The sequence below is a fragment of the Vulpes vulpes genome, chromosome 10 (genome assembly GCF_048418805.1).
Source record: "Vulpes vulpes isolate BD-2025 chromosome 10, VulVul3, whole genome shotgun sequence".
Taxonomy (NCBI): domain Eukaryota; kingdom Metazoa; phylum Chordata; class Mammalia; order Carnivora; family Canidae; genus Vulpes; species Vulpes vulpes.
In genome coordinates, this window is record NC_132789.1 from 43,546,059 (window position 1) to 43,558,427 (window position 12,369).

A 12,369-nucleotide genomic window follows, 5' to 3' on the forward strand; every position below is an offset into this window, starting at 1 on the left:
AGCCTCCATCTCCTCAACTGTGAGACGGGAACAAACCTAGCAGTGCATGCAGACACTTTACACATTTAAGGAATTGGGGTGCAAATTACCCACAGGTCTAGCCAGTTCCCCTGAGTCCCATCTCCCCACCACCACCATGGCTCCAGGGCAGACCCTGCCCCCATCCTTTGTCACCTCCTCCTCCACAGGTGGCTCCAGGACACTGCTCAGGTCTCCTGAAGCCTCCACGAACCCCATCCATGCTTTGCTGATGACCCCGTAGGTCAGAAAACACCGCTAATAACACTCAAATGATGACATTTATTGCAGCACCAGGCAACCCTAGCTTAGCTTTCAGGGTTGGCGGGAAATGTCAGGCACAGACTGAATCACTCTTGATGCGTTTTGGGTAGAACATTTGCAGTGATTGCTTATTGCTGGCCTTCACCGAGACCTCAGGGAGGTGGTGAGGTCCCTCCGCTTCCCCCCACTCTGCCCTCCAGCTAGGACTCTCTCTCATGGTGACCCCTTCATTACACCTACTGGAGAGTCCATCCTTATGAAGGGACCAGAAGCAGGTGGATTTAAGGTGGAGAGAAAAACCGCAGTCCTCCTGGGACGCTACCCCTTCATTTCAGGAAGGAGGTGGGGAGGAAGGTTGCTAACCTGGGTCCTGAAGGTCAGATCATGAAGCTGAGACGTGGCGGGTGCCTTTGTGCCAAAGGGAAAGTGTCACGTACCACCCGTGGGCTGTGTAGGTGCACAGTGCTGTGTCTGCCCAGTGCCCATCTCTTCCTCCATAAGAGAAGCCCCTTCATCAGGAGAATGCTCCTTCCCCCACACTGACGTGCAGGCCTGGCTTCCTTCAGAGCATGCTCTCACCCCACCCCCCCACCACACACAGCCCCACCCCTGTCCCGGCTATAACCGGGCAGTTGGGCAGGCCATAACCCAACTCCAGAGGATGAGAAGTCCTCCCCTGAGTTTTGTCCAATCAGAACCAAAGGAAGACAGTGAAGCAGGGAACATGTGAGGCAGAAGTTGCTGGTGGCAAGGGTTCCAGTTCCTGAAAGGAGCCAATCTACAGGAGAAAAAAATTAAAAATAAAAACCATCTTACCTGGTTCCAAAGGAAATCTCTGTCACTTGCAACCAGCATCCTATTTATTGCACTAGTACAGGTGCATTCTCTCCACCAGCCTTCTGGAGACAATTCCCACTTCACCGCTCTCTATTCCAGGCCGGCCCAGGGGGTGTGCCTCGAGACCTGGAGCAGGGCAGACACGGTCCCCAGACCCTCCCCTCACCCCCCAGCCCCTCAACCAGCAACCACAGAACCACCTGTACTCCTGCGAGCCCCTTCTAGTTCATTCTCTGCTGCCCCCCACTGGCCACAGGCCATCATGTGCTCAGCTCCACAGGGCCAGGGTGGGTTGGGGGCTACATCCTAAGGACCCAAATGAGGAAGCAGAAGGAAAGACACAGGGTCTGAACAGAGGCAGCTCTCAGAACCTTATCCCAGTAAGAAACTTATGTCTGGAAGTAGGAACTAAAAAAAAACAAAAAGAAAAGAAAAAGAAAGAAAGAAAGAAAAAAAAAAGGTTTTCACCGTTACACGTGGGCTAAGAGTATGGCCCTCTTCCCTTGGGTGCGAATAAAATACTAATACAAATTGGGAGTCGGATATACAGATGTTTCCTTCCAAATGAGAACCTCTAGGCAGGTTCTCCAGGAGGCTGGAATAGAAGAACATAAGGACGGAGAACCAAGTCGCCCAAGAGAGAAAGTGAGTCAAGAACATAAAGGCAAAAAAAAAAAAAAAAAAAAAAAAGAACATAAAGGCAGCTGAGTGGAGAGTGAGCAAAAGCTAGAGCCCAGACCAAGAAGTCAGGGACGCGCTTGGTGGTGACACAGGTGCATGACAGCGCTCCGAGACGCAGGCCTCGGCCCCCAGAGCAGCCCCTCTGACCCATACTGCCCACAGCTTAATGGGGGAGGAAGCAATAATTCACGTGTTTATAGTTTACAGAGCACTCAAGCACGTAATAATCGCATCGGGTTCCACACCACCCGATGACTTAACTGCTATTGTCTTCATGCTTCTGTTTCTTTGTGGGTTTTTTTTTCTCAGAAGGTAAAAGTAGAGATTTGGAGAGATTTAGTGGCTTCACGGAGCAGCAGAGTCTAGACTCAAACCCAAGGCCAACTCTGAGTCCAGGCTCTGTCTACTGAGTGAAACCACCCCCGGGCGGGCAGGGCTGTGGCCGTGCTCCTCTGGTTTTGCAAAGTGAAAGCCCAAATTTCCTTAGGGTCAAAGAATGGAACCAAGGGTCAAAATTTTGACTGTGCTATTTACAAAGTGTGTAACTACTCTGACTCTCCTGCTTGACTATATCTCATGCGGTTGTTTTACTTATTTTTTTTTTAAGATTTTTTTTTACTTATTCATGAGAGACACAGAGAGAGAGGCAGAGACAGAGGAAGAGGGAGAAGCAGACTCCTTGTGGGGAGCCTCATGTGGGACTTGATCCCAGGACTCCAGGATCACACCCTGGGCCAAAGTTTCAACCGCTGAGCTACCCACGCATCCCATTTATTATTTTTTTTAACATTTTATTCTTTAAAAAAAAACATTTTATTCTTAAGTAAGCTCTACACCCAACATAGAGCTCAAACTCACAACCATGAGATCAAGAGTCATGTGCTCTACAGACTGAGCCAGTCAAGTGCCCCTCAAGGGCTTGTTTCAAATCTCATATGTCAACGTAAGTAATTACCCAAAGCCGGGCTTGACACTTAGCAGATACAACTATCATGGTCACACGAGTTAGCACGTGCATATCTCCAAATGCAATTCTCCAGAATATCTAGTCTGATCTTGGGTTTTCCTGGGGGAATCATACTGAAGAAGTCTAGCCCGTAACCCCACCTCATCATCTTAACCATAGGAGAGAGGACCCTGGAGACACCTCAGCTCCAAAGCAAGTTGATTGCTTTCACCTTTATTACCCAGATGAGAAACTGACGCTCAGAGAAGTTAAGTCACTCCTTCAAGATCACACGGGTAATACGTGATAGAACCAGGGTGCAAACCCACATCTGACTCCAAAGCCCTCACTCTTGCAATAACTCTCATGAGCTTGGTCTGCAGCAATGGGAAGGAGTGTCGGGCAGGTGAGGAAGTGGAGACACTGGTTTGGATGCTGTTGCAATGGTCCAGGTGAGCGTGCTGGCATGATTGTAGAGGAAATGGCTAAAAAGGTATAGATCTCACTATATTTAGGAATAGACTATGCAGGACTTACTGACAGTTAGACTTGCTGAAAGGTTTTTGGTTTGAACAACTAATGGCGCCATTTTCTGAAATGGGAAGACCAAAGAAGAAAGCTATTTGGGGTAGAGAGAAACAAGGATCCTACTTTGGCCCCAGTAGGTTTAGAGGCCTTTAGACAGCCAGTGGAGCTCTGGGGTAAATGTACATGGATCTCAGAGGTGAGGGCAGGACAGGAGATAGCAGCACAGAGGTGATACTTAAAGCCAGTAGAGTAGGGGGCAACTGGGTGACTGGGTGACTCAGTGGTTGAGCATCTGTCTTCAGCTCAGGTCGTGATCCCAGGGTCCTGGGGTCGAGTTCCACATTGGGCTCTCCCTGCAGGGAGCCTGTTTCTCTCTCTGCCTGTGTCTGTGCCTCTGTGTGTGTGTGTGTGTCATGAATAAATAAATAAAATCTTAAAAAAAAAAAAGTGGTGGAGTATATGGGATCTCCTGGGGGAAAATGCATATAGAGAAGAGCCCAGGACTGAGCCCTTGGACCCTCCAACATTTGGAGATTCAGTGCAGGAAGGAGGACTAGGGAGCTAGATGTGGTGTCCTAGACACCAAGAGGAGACAATGCTTCAAGAAGGAGAGAGTGAGCAATTCTGCTCAATGCCAGCGAGAGGCCAAGTAAAAGGAAGTTTCCAGAGCGACCAGTGGAATCTAGCCCATGACCTTGATTAGGGCAAACACTCTGTGCAGCATCCACCCCTGAGCCTCACTCACTCCCCATTTTCAGCCCACCCCTCATCTTCTCATGCACTTTTTATTGGCAAGATAAAAAACCGAAACCTGCCAGAATGGTACATATCACTTCCTGCTGCTCAGGATGGGGTTAACTATAGAAGCAGAAGACAAGGATTGAGGGGTAGAGATCTTGACAAGGGAGCCTGGGCCACCTCTCTCTCTCTCTCTCTCTCTCTCTCTCTCTCTCTATCATTTTAAAGACTGGAAACATTTCAATTTCCAGGCTCATTCATGCCATTATTCACAAATAAATATGTGTGCTCTCCCACTCTGTGATAGGTCCTGCGTTGATCACTAAGGACACAACTGTGAATACACGACTTGGACTTTGACCCCTGAGAGTTTAAAAGGAGGCAGAAACAATCACAGCTCCTTCTAGATGATCACAGCCATGTTCTGCTAGAAGAACAATGTATCAGGGGCTCTGAGAACACAGGTGAAGGGTCTGGGGGGAGCTTCAAGGAGGAAGTGGTGTTTGGCCTAGGTCCTCGATGGTTGCTCAGCCAGCAGACAACAGGGTCACCGACATTCCAACAAAGGGAATGGAGGCATGAGAGAGTATGTGGTGGTGAGAAAACCATAGTGTCTGGAGCAGAGTAACTAGGGCGTGGGCCGAGGAGGGTGGGAAACTGAGAAGTGCAGGACCCAGATCTCTAAAGACCTTAAACACAGAGTGGAACAAGGGGTAGTGGAAAGGGAGGTGAGCAGGGGGTTGGGGTGGCTGGGTGATGGGCACTGAGGGGGGCACTTGACAGAATGAGCACTGAGTGATATGCTCTATGTTGGCAAATTGAACTCCAATAGAAAGAATAAAAATAATAATAATAATAAAAAATGAGTCAAGAAACTTGGACCTTACTCTGTAGGTCAGCATTCTCCCAGGAATTTCCTGGGAAACACGAATCCCAAATTTGCCATGTAAAATCCATGAATCAATACACTCTAGGAACAAACACATTTGGGACCTGCTGCAGCTGTAGACCCTTCCTCCTGGAGATATGCCATGTTCATTAGCATTTAAAAGCTCAGAGAAAACCTATAGAAGAAAGGGGGGGGGATGGAGAGGGAGGGAGGGAGGAAAGAAGAGAGAGAGAGAAAGAGAGAGAGAACAAAGAATACTCACCTTCCAATTTTCTAGATTTATGTCCCACACTGCCCTTTGTCCACGTGGTGCACGCACACTGGCATCCCCACAGTTGCTGCTCCTCGGTCACACAGGGGGGAAAGCTGAGCCAGGACTTGGGAATGTCTGCATTTTAAGCAGGTGGAGGACTCACCTGGAGGCAGAGGTAGAGAGATAGCTGTTCAGAGGCCCTGGAAGCCACAGATAGGGTCCAGGTTTACCCCTTTGTTCTAGAACTACAAATATCTTCACTGATTTTTCAAGCAAATATCTAGTGAGCACCTTCCCTGGGCCCGCTATGCTAGTTCTGGCCGTACAAACCAGAGGATTCCTGCCTCATCGTGTCTACATCCAGCCACAAATTAGGAATAAAATGCTCTGGAATGAAAGGCATCCCAAAAAAGTTGACTGGGGGAACTAGTGGTTTGTGCTGGGGTTTCCTGCTCAACAAAGGAGACAGTGAGGCATGGAGAGGACTCCTGGGCATCTGATGAGGACAGGTCCTGGGATGGGGTTCCACCTGCCTGGTTGGCCCCAATGTTTCCAATTCTGCTCTATGAGGCCCAGCTTCCCCGCTCCTGGGAGTGCCTGCTTGGCACCGGACACCACCGTCCTCAGAAAGGGCCCTGTCTACCATCTCCTGGGTGATGGGTATGAGCCGGGCACTGCAGTGGGTGCTGCCCACACGTAGCCTCACGTTGGCAGGCACCTGGATGTCCCCACATCTCCAGTCTTGTAGAGTCACCCTTCCCTTACAATGTCAGTGAAATGGCCCCAGCACGTGTCCTACATATGTGGGAAGCACTGCAGACCCCAACCCCATCTGCAAGGACTTGGGTGTCTCCTAGACATCCCTCGGCTGAAGTCTAGCTCATCTGGGTCTTGCATCCTGCTCCTGGAGTCTTCTCGCCGCCCTGAGCCAACCCAAAGAACTCTACAGCCTTTCCTTTGATGCCCCAAAGCAACCATGAGGGCCATGCTGTTCCATGCTTTACTGAAGGTCTGAGGGTCATGACAGCAATGGCACAGGACGTGGCGACTTAGAAGTGAGCTATTGCTCTTGACCTTGGCCATTCCTGGCGACCCCTCACCGCCATCTTTCACCTTCAAGCCCATGGGTTGGTTCTCACCAAGTTGCTCAAACTCCCTGTCTCTCAAAACCCTCCTTCCATCTCTTCTCTCATATCCTGGGGAAGCACCCGTCACCTTGGACATCCTGAGCTGGGTTCACCCAGAGGCGGAGCGGTGAGACGAGGATTGGGGTGCATGTGGTTCGCTTGGGAAGTGCTCCCAGGACGCAGAGATAAGAGAATGGGGAAGACGGAGAGGAAAGGAAGCCAATACTGAGTGTGAACAGCGTGGACACCTGGGGTTCAAGCTCGTTGGAGACCTTGGGGAGATGGTGTGGAGCACACCCCACCAGGGGGCCCACCTGAGAGTCAAAGAATCTGTATTTAGCTTCCAACTTCCGTCCCGTACTAGCTGAGGGTTGCTCCAAGCTGCACCAGGAGTGAAGGGAAGGGAAGCCCCCGTCGGAGGGTTGCAGGGACTCCGCAGAAGGACGGCACCAGCTGCCGGGGGGCTGGGGAGGGTGCTTGCTACTGTGGACCGGGCAAGGTCACACAGGTGCGTATGCCCATGACCCTCTTTTTATAAATCAAGTCAACTGAGGCTGAGAGAAGAAATAATAAAGGCAAGATTCAAACCCTTCCTGACTGTCATGACCATGCACGTTGCTCACCACCACGTCCTACATGGCCTCCTGGCGCTTGGGGTAACATCTCTCCTAATGGCAAACACACCGATAAGACTCCGCGCGTCGACAGGCAGGTTCTCACTACCGTCCTTGTGTGCAGGGCCGGGGGCTACCGCTGTGCCTGTTTCACAGAGGAGGAACCAGAGGCCTGATGGATTGAAACCAGGTGCCCAATTCCCTCAGTCCCAAACCACAGCACTCAGACCGCAGACCCCAGGCCCTAGAACTGCCCCCCTCAACTCTCTTTGAGACACCAAGAGCTGACGGCTCCAAGGCAAGTCCACGATCACCAATCATCAAAGACCATCGTTGGCTCCCCCAAGGGGAGTCAGAGACACGGCCTTCTGAGAGAAGGGGCAGCCTGTCATCCTGTCGCCATCACCACCATCCGCAGTGGGGGCATCTGGCAGGTGCCGCCCAGCTCAGGGTGCTGGGTAATCCATCCACTGGTGGAAGGAGATAGGATCTAAAGAAGAGAGAGGCAGGGGCGAGGAGGACGGGCGTAGAGTGGCTCTCGAGCTCCCAATAGCTAAAGCATGGGCTACCTGGGTTTGGATCCTTGAAACCGGCCAGCTGTGCGAGGCTGGGGCAATGTTTCTAAACTCTCACTGCCTCAGTTTCTCCATCTGTAAGATGGGGATAAGAGTATCCTACCTCAAGAGTTGCTGAGAATTGAGTGAACTGATGTCTGGAGAGCCTAGAACGTAGGAGGAACCGTCGAAATGCTAGCAATTATTAGGTTGGCAGTCAGTCCCTTTGGGAATTAGAGGGCAGTGCAAGGAAACTGAGGCAGAAGGCATGGTCATGAGCGCGGTTAAGTCGGGGTAAGGTGGGGCAGAATGGGCGGGACCTGCCCAGGAACACGGGCAGGAGGAGCAGGAGTAAGACAGGTGGCAGCCCTGGTGGCAGCGTCCCCACGCCCTGCCTTCCCGGGAGCATGCCCGCACGGAGGACCAGCCGGGGCGGAGCCTGCAGGTGCGGGCCTTCTCGGGAACAGAGAAGCCAGCGGCTGCGAGGCCTTCAGAATCTGAGAGGTGCAGATCTGAACCCCGCACCTTCCCGGGCGAGTCATTTTGCGAGTGTCACTAAAAGGAGAAGAGCAAGTGCTACCTCTGGGGGTGGAGAGGGGTGGCCCTGGTGCCCCTGCCCCTTCCAAGTGACCCATCCCGGGGACTTGGGGCACGGCCCCCTTTCCCACCGGAGGCCCTGGTGGAGCTGTGCGAGGTCCTGGCCCTGCTCCGGCTGCACACCGGCCCCGGGAAACCGAGTTTGCACGCATGGTTTCAGCGACCTCAGCTCAGGCGTCTGCCCGTCTCCTTGCCCCCCTATCCCCCTACCACCCTGCACACACTCTGCCTCGGGCCCGACCCACCGCCCACGTCCATCACACTCAGCGTGTTCGTAGCCCACACACCCTCCTCGCCCCGCCTGCCCCTCTCGGCTCGGACGAGCTTCGGCCCCCACCTGGTCTGTGGACGCAGCCGGAGCAGCGCCCCCCGCTTCACTTGCTGCCTCTCCCCTGGCGTGGCCACTGCCTAGCGCAGGCCTCTCTCCTCTCACCTCCCCCTGCCCCACCCTCCATCCTGCAGCCCGAGCGGCCCTTCCGAGACACACGCATCTCCCTGCCTACTCCCTCCGCGTCACTCACCACTATCCTCCGGACGGACGCAGGGCTCTGAGCACGCAGCACACGACTTCTCACCGTGGGCTTCAGCCTCCCTGGCCGCCGCCCCTTTTTCCCGCCCCCGCAGAGACACCCTGAGCCATGACTTCAGGGCGGCTGTGCCCGGGATCCGCCCAGGTAGGACATCCCTGCGTCCTGATGGCCGGTGGGGGCCATGAGCAGACAAACGAGGCGGGTCCTTTCTAGATGCGGGGTTTGTGGAGACGAGGCAGCCAGTGGAGATGGGCAGCTCGAGGGACAGGAGCACAGGCACCTCGTCTGGAAGGACAGGTGCTGCCAGCGAGAACGCCACCTCCCTCGGGTGACCTTTACCAGAGACGTTTTCTCTGAATGTCACGTTCATTAGGCTCAGGACCGGGGCTAGAGGAATCTCTATAGGACGGGATCAAAGACAGGACAGACAGACCTCATCAGATGCATGGTGACAGGCCAGCTGGGAGGGTGAGGCGGCCCATGCTGTCCAAGGGCCGTTTCTGTATTTTTGTCCTTCTCAGGCCGGGGACCTTCCTGTCAGAGCTGCGTCCCTCCTTCAGACATTCAGGGCTCCCGGCACCTCCATGTCGGTCGCCCTCCCAGGGTCCCAGGGCCGGCTGCACCCAGACCAGGCCTCGGCCCACGGTGCTCACTTGCTGACTGGCTGAGACCTAGAGCCCTAGGGACCCCGGGACTCGGAGCACATGGTTCACCCAAGTCCAGCCCCCGGGCCCAGTCTCAGTGTCCCAAGGATCCGTATCACTCAGAAGCTACTCTGGGTCACTCCATGCCGAGGCCTGGGGACACCGAGATGAATCGGATATTTGCCCCACCCTCAAGAAACACCCGGTTTCATGAAGAAGACACAGAGGTACCCCGACATCACCAAAGGGTGGGCTAGGCAGCGACGGGTCTCTAGGCAGCGAGCTGTGAGGCGCGTCCCATGAGAAGGTGACATAGGAGTTGGGCTTTGCGGGATGAATAGGAGTTTGTCACCTTATTGTTCTTTCTCGGAGACACTGGTTTTCAAAAACACAAAGGGCTGCTTCTTCGAGCTGTGAGCTCGCTGGCACTGAAGAGGGCAAGGTGACTCCAAGTCCTCGGCCCCCGGTCCCACCCCAGCCCCCAGTGCTGTGGAGCATGGTTAGGGCCCCAGAGAGCCCCAGGCCCTAGGATCTCGCTCTTGCTTACTGCTTCCCAGTTTTCCTCCACAGCCCCTGGTGTCCTGATGGTGCAGTAACACATGCGAGGCACCTTCCACTCCCAAGCTGGCAGGTCCTAAGACCCTCTTCCTGCCCTTGAGGTCTCCAGGGGCAGAGCAGTGACTCTTCCCAGGGCCTCCTGACCCCCCAAAGGCCAGCTCTAGGGCTGAAGGAAGGGCCTATGAGGGACTGACAGTGTCTGAGGGCTGGGTGTGCCTCGCCCAGCCTGGGGGAGGGGATGGGAGGGGGGGAAGGGGAAAAGGTGAGGGGAGAGGAGAGGAGGGAAGGGAAGAGGAAGGGAGGGGGAGGGGAAGAGCGGGGGGGGGGGGGGGGGGGGGGGGGTGTGAAGAGGGGAGGGAAGGGGAGGGGCAGGTGCCACAGGCCCAGGCCTGATGAGCTTTTCCCAGTGGCTCACCAGAAAGGCGCTCGCGGCCCACCTCCCCCTACCCGCCTCCCCCACGGGCCCCGGGGCTGCTTGGGTGACAGGAGCCGCAGAGCCAGGGGTGTCAGAGCCGGAGTCTCGGGTTCGGGGACCCCAGGACCCTGCAGCTTTCCCTGTTCTGTTCTCGTCTCCCATCAGGGTGCTCCCCATTCTCCCCCCTTCCCTGTCTCTCAGCTCCACCCCCCCCCCCCCCCCCCCCCCCCCCCGCCTCCCCTCGCCCTCTCTCCTATCTCTCCGTCTCTGCCTTTTCCATCCCCAGCCCCCAGAACAGGCTGACAGCTGCTCCCCTGGGAGGCGTGAAGACGGAGTTGGCAGCTGAGGAGCTGTGGAGGGTGCAGAGCCAGGAGCCCGGGGTGGGGGGGAGACGTCGGGCACCAGGACGGGAGTGCTGGCGTTCCTGTGAGCAGCCCCGGGGAGAGCTGTGGGGTCCGGCAAGGTCAGCTCCTGGAGGCGCCGAGGGCTGCGGGGAGCTGGTGGCGGGGAGGCCAGGGGATGAGGTGCTGAGAATGGCGCGTGCGTGTGTTCATGTGTGTGTGTGCGCACACGTGTATGTACAGGGGGTGGGAGTGAAGCCTGGAAGCTCTCAGAAAAGAAAAACCTGCTTTTCTGGCTGTCGCATGACCAAGGAAAAGCCCACCATGGCCAAGGCCTGGGTCACCTGCCCTCTGAAGAGCACAGCCTGCCCTGGTCCTGGCACTCCCATCGCCCCTCTCCTCCCTCCCCTCCCCCAGGCTGGGCAAGGCACCCCCAGCTCCTCAGACACCATCTGTCCCTCATGGGCCCTTCCTTCTGCCCTAGAGCTGGCCTTTGCGGGGTCAGGAGGCCCTGGGAAGAGTCGCCCCTCTGTGGACCCCAAAGATGGGAAGAGAGGACTTGACCATGAGAGAGGACTTAGCCAAGGGCAGAAGCGAGAAAAGAGTAGAACAAGAGAGACTGCACCGTAGGCCAGCTGTCTAGACAGAGGCCACCCCTGAAAGACCTAGAAATGAGGCCCAACAGGTGCGTCCCAGGCCAGGAGCAGAGGACAGGGCGCTGCTCCTGTGGCCATCCACACCGATCACCACTGACACTCCCAACCATGCATGTATGTTGTGAAGCCGACTCACAAGAGGGGAAACTGAGGCTCGGAGAGACGAAGTGACTGGGCCAAGAGCCAGGCCCGGAATTCCCGCCTGAGCGGCACCAGCGGCCACCGTCTTTCTCCTGCAGCCGCCTGCCTCCTGTGGGTCCCGGCAGATGGCCCAGGGCGCTCCCAGAGGTACCAGCTTAGCCCCAGAAGAGCCAAGCCGTGCCGCGGATGGTGGGAACCCCAGCTTGGGGCCAAACTGCCCGTGTCGCATGTGTCGCCCAATTTCTTGTCCCCCAAGGTAGAGATGGCGAAAGCGTAGACTCCCAGGAGTCGCATGAGGTTTAAACGAGATGACTGCGAAGTGCTTTGAGCACTTCCTGGCCCACAACCAGCGCTTGACAAATGGTAGCTCCTGGGATGAGTCAGGGAGAAGCTTGTGCGCCTGACAGAGGGAGAGGCGGTGGGGGCTTCTGGCAAGGCGAGGGCATGGGCAGTGAGATGGCACCGCGCAAGCCGGGCCTCGGGCCGGCCCTGCCCCCATCGCCCTCACGCCTGCAACGCCGGTGACGCTGGATTCACCGTGAAACCAGATCACATCAGCCACACGGGCTCGAGGCGCCGCGGTGGGGACCAGAGGCCTCAAGCCCCCCAGAGGTCTCGGCAACCCCAGAGAAGGCCCCGGAATGGACCTTCCCGGTCGTAGGAATTGGGAAGATCCCCCCTCCCCAATACCCAGTTTGAACTCAAACGCAAGAACAAGGAGGCTGACAACTGGGTTGAACTGGTGAGGCTCCCACAGGGCCGAGGGGGGGCGGTAATAAGAACGCCAGCTGATCCCATTGCACGCGCACCACGTGCCAGGCACCGAGCAAAGCATTTTGCACACGCCGATTTATGAAGCCCTCACAACAGCCCCAGCCGCTATCAGCCCCGTTGTGCAGGTGAGAAAATCTGGGACCAGAGAGGTCGAACGAGCTGCCTAAAGTTACACCGTGAACTGGTGGTGAGCCAGGCCCCTGAGTCTACCCTGCAGCTGCTGCTCTTACTGCCTCACGTGGCGTGAAGGGTGCGTGCTGAGGG

At 55.7% G+C, this 12,369-nt stretch overlaps 1 long non-coding RNA gene across 3 annotated transcripts in view; it reads right to left on the bottom strand.

Annotated features, from left to right (window-relative positions):
• Nucleotides 1–280: 280 nt before the first annotated feature.
• The window catches only part of LOC112914670 (uncharacterized), a 78,401-nt gene continuing 66,312 nt past the window's right edge, over nucleotides 281–12,369 (bottom strand). For all 3 annotated transcript variants that reach the window (XR_011994785.1, XR_011994784.1, XR_003233913.2), the window contains 2 exons: nucleotides 5,164–5,317; nucleotides 281–1,060 (listed from right to left, as the gene is read on the bottom strand). This is a non-coding gene — a long non-coding RNA (uncharacterized lncRNA). The remainder of the gene's footprint in view (nucleotides 1,061–5,163; nucleotides 5,318–12,369) is intronic.